This window comes from Penaeus monodon, chromosome 42, assembly GCF_015228065.2.
Source record: "Penaeus monodon isolate SGIC_2016 chromosome 42, NSTDA_Pmon_1, whole genome shotgun sequence".
Taxonomy (NCBI): Eukaryota; Metazoa; Arthropoda; class Malacostraca; order Decapoda; family Penaeidae; genus Penaeus; species Penaeus monodon.
Window position 1 is genome coordinate 10826961 of NC_051427.1, and position 4520 is coordinate 10831480.

A 4520-nucleotide genomic window follows, 5' to 3' on the forward strand; every position below is an offset into this window, starting at 1 on the left:
CGTTGAAACTGTAGATAATCGGGACTCTTCGGCAGGTCTCGTCCTCCCTGCGGGGCTGCCGTTGCTCTGGGGACAAGGCCCCATCTACGCCCCCCCTCCTCCCGCCTACGCTCCTGCACCTTACCACGCCCCGAACCAGCCTACCACGCCCCTCCCACTACGACCCAAATACCCGAGGAATGCATAAAAACTTTTTTTTTTGACATCACGAGTTTTTTTAGGGCCTGCGTAACCCATCATTTTACCTGCGCTCCTTCTTTCCCTTTCACTTTACTAACAAATGGGGGAAAAATATGGATTCCGGGGGGGATACGAAAAACTTTCTCTTCCCCCTTGCCATCCGCCCGGTGCCCCCAAATAAACTACAACTACGTGTCGCCGAGGTTACCCCGGCCCAATTTCGCCACACTACCCGCGATGGATCAAAGAAGGCAGCTACACCCGACCCCCCCCGACCCGCAAGCAGATCGTCCATTGGGGAAAACGGCGAGGGTCTGATTGCTGGGTCCCTGGGGCAGGCTCAGTACCCCAGCACCCCCGCCACAAGCCCCTCCCCCCGCCTACGGCCCCCCCTCCCCCCCCCGCCTAAATGTATTAGAGTGCAGAGAATTCTCAAATTGTATTTATTTTTTATAAAAGAAATAAAACTTCATTTTTTAAAAAAAATGAATTTTAGTCTCTCCAACAAAAACAAAACCTTAATGATTACAAATTTAAAATAACTACTTCTCGCATTTGATGAATGTGAATTATACAATAACTCAACTGAATACAAGTAAAAAAGTCGCATTCATATAAGCAAAAAGTTCAAAAAACCGGGGATGGTTTCATGAAGAAAATTAAAAATCCAAAGATTTTCCCCCCCAGCTTTTGGCGAAAGGGTTTTTTTCAAAGACTGCAACTGGGGCTGGTTCAAAAGGGTTTTTTATGGGGTTTACTAAAAAATGGAAAAAAGTTTTTAGAAAGGGAAAACTATCACCATAATCCATTACAAATATTTTATTTATATCCACCCTCCATCAATCACTACACAAAAAATCATAATATATATAAATATAATTTTTATTATATAAATATATTATATATTTAAAAATATTATTATTATTATAAAAAATTTTTAAGCACAACCACACCCCGTTGTATATATATTATATTGTTGTGTGTGTTTGTGTGTCGTGTAAGTGTTTGTGTGTGTTGACAAAAAATCATTTTGTCACCTTCTGTACAAACCAAATATTTTTGCCCTTCTTCGAATGTTATTTGGAAGTTTTCGTGGAATCTAATTTCTGTTAAAAAAAAGGAAACAAAACTGCTGAGAAAAACTTTTTTTCTGACGTTTCAAAATAAATCACCATCATTATTTAAAAAATCTAAAAAATTTAATTTAACAATGGTCATAATGTAAAGAGACAAAATACGAAAAACATATCATTAAAAAAAAAATCATTTTAAGAAAATTTTAACCTTTTGATACGGGGATGGTTGTTCACATGGCAATAGGGTGGCTAAATAGTTGTCCCTTCAGCTCATGTTAACGATGGAAGATTCGGCAAAAGGTCTGGTCAAAGCTGTTAAATGGGATTGAAACCTGGAAATTTAGCAAAGCTAAAAGGTGGGTTTGAGAATTGGCCTACATAGAAAAAATATTGTAAACCAGGGATTAGTGTTTCCGGCTCTTAATTTTGCAAATGTAAAAAATGTACAAAGAAAATGAATCCGAGGCGGAATGTGGTTTTCCCGTAGGTGTTTTACAATAAAACCTACGGGGAAAGCCAAACACACCAACCCCCAATATATCCACATATTATTTACATATATATCTACATATGTGCATATATATAATAAAAAAAGTGTTATGTATTGTTCATGTGTGCAATTGTATTTACTATTCTTACAAATTTTTTTACATGCATATATGTACATGATGTATGTATAATATTATATATTATAATTATTAATTATATTGTATTATGTAACACACACACACACCCTTATTATCATATTAAAAATTGTGTGTATTATATTTGCTGTGTGTGTGTGGTGTACACATGCGATGTAGCTTCCATCTTTTGCGTATGTAATTTTCTGTTTATTTTTTTATATGATACAAATAAAATTAACTGGGTTTTTTTAGCTCCGTACTTTTTTCAAAATGGGAAAACAAAAAAAAAAAGCTGCAAGATTATCATTTTACGATAATTTCCCTAGTTTATACTCTAATTTTAAATTTTCCAAAACTCTTAAAACAAAAGAAAAATAGCATAGATAAAATATAAATGAAAATAAAGATAACAACAACTCTTATAGCAAAAACTTATTCTCCTATTTACAATTACTAAATGGTATTTCAGGGGTGAAAATTATTCCACGGTGAAAGGGCCTCCATAAAAATGCGCGAACACCCCAAAAGGTATATAAGGGGAATGCCAAACCCCTAACCTCATCCTCACTAACCTGTCTCTCAAGGGACGAAATCCTCCTTTATGTCGGAAGGAAGTCTTCAACATGCGACAGTGTTTGTGGTGTTGAGATTAATCAGTGGATGTGAAAGTGATTAATGACGACAGCAGTGTTTAGATTTCCTTTAAATGATATATATTTAGATATGTTAACACATACATACATGTACGTGTGTGTATGTGTGTATATATATATACGTATACATATATGCATGTATCTATATATGTATATATATCTATATATATATGTAGATATACATGTATATTGCAATGTATATATATATATATTGCTGATACAACAACGAAGAGAAGTACAAGAAAACACACGAATATGCACATGAATTCCACATGTATATACATTCATATAGGCATACACACACACACACACACATATATACATATACATAAATATATATATACATATACATACATACACACATACATTTATGGAAATATTGACTGTCTAGATACACCGTTCATCGATGGACAGTGAACTGATGATTTGACTTTTTCTGTTTTATCCTCCACCTAGTAACGCCCGATTACGCACAGGTCATCTTCCTTTCCTTCTTCGTTAGTAACTGTAGATAATGCGAGAATCTGTCGGCAGATCGTCGTCCTCGCCTGCGTGGCTGCCGTTGCTCTGTGCGACAAGGCCCCAGTCTACGCCCCTCCTCCTCCCGCCTACGCTCCTGCACCTTACCACGCCCCCGAACCCGCCTACCACGCCCCTGCACACTACGAGCCCGAATACCCAGATGTAAGTGTCTATACAAACTTTTTTTGTTTGACAGCACTGAAGATTTTGTTATCGAGGCCTGCGTCAACCCAGTCATTATTACCCTGCCTTGCTTCTTTTCCTTTCACTTATAATATACTAATGCAAGGAAATATGGAGCTCCATGGATACTGAGAAAAATTTCTCATTCCCTTGTCATCCGCCCAGGTGCCCCAAAGTACAACTAACACTACGGTGTCGCCGACGATACTCCGGTCCCAATTTTGGGCCACCCGAGTCCCGCAGGGCTACAAGACCGGGGCAGCTAAACCGTCGACCTCCCCGACGCCGCAAGCAGACGTCACTTTGTGGAAACGGCACGGTCTGATTGCTGAGGTCACCTACGGGGGCGAGCTCAGTCCCCCCGAGCACCGCCCGCCTACAACCCGCTCCCCCCCCCCTACGGCCCCCCTCCCCTACCTATGCCAAAAGATGTTTTGAGTGTCAAGATATATTCATCAATTGTTTTATTTTTTATCAAAAAATAAAAAATTTTTGTTTGAAAAAAAAAAATTTTATTCTCGTCCGTAAAAGAGACACAAAATAAAGCCAAAAAAAATTACAAAACTCACTTCGTTATTCACTTCTCGGGGTTTGAAAATTTAATTATAGAATAGATCCAGAAGAAAAAAGAATTAGTCTCATTTTTTAGACAGATGAAATTTAAAGTGGGAAACTTGTATTCATTCTTCAAATACTGTTCTTTGCTGGTAAACAAAGTACTCAAATTTTAAACTCTCACTCACCGAGGACTATAAAATTAATTCTTAAAAAGAAAACTTCACCCACCCCTTACTTACACACAACACACAACACAAACCCGATACCAAAGATATGTGTATATAATATAAATATAATATATTTTATATTATATATTTATATTTAAAATTATATATAAAATTAATTGTAACTACACATACATATAATGTATTATGTTTGTGTTATGCTTACAGATTTAAAATTATATATTATTAAAATATAATATTTTTTATATAATATATAATTTATTAATATTATATATCAATTCTTTGTTATCTGGTTGGTAGTTTTGTGTGTAAGTATGGGGTTTTGGGGGATAGCTTTTTTTTTTAAGATATTAATTTTAGATCCTCTGTGTAGTGAGAGTTCTAATTGAGTACTTTGATTACCAGCCGAAATACGATTTTTTAAATGAATACACACTTCCACTGTCAACTTCTCTGTCTGTAAATGGACAAATTTTCTTTTTTCTGTCTTTAGATCTATTCTATAATTCATATTCAAAACTCCCAAAAAAAAAAAAA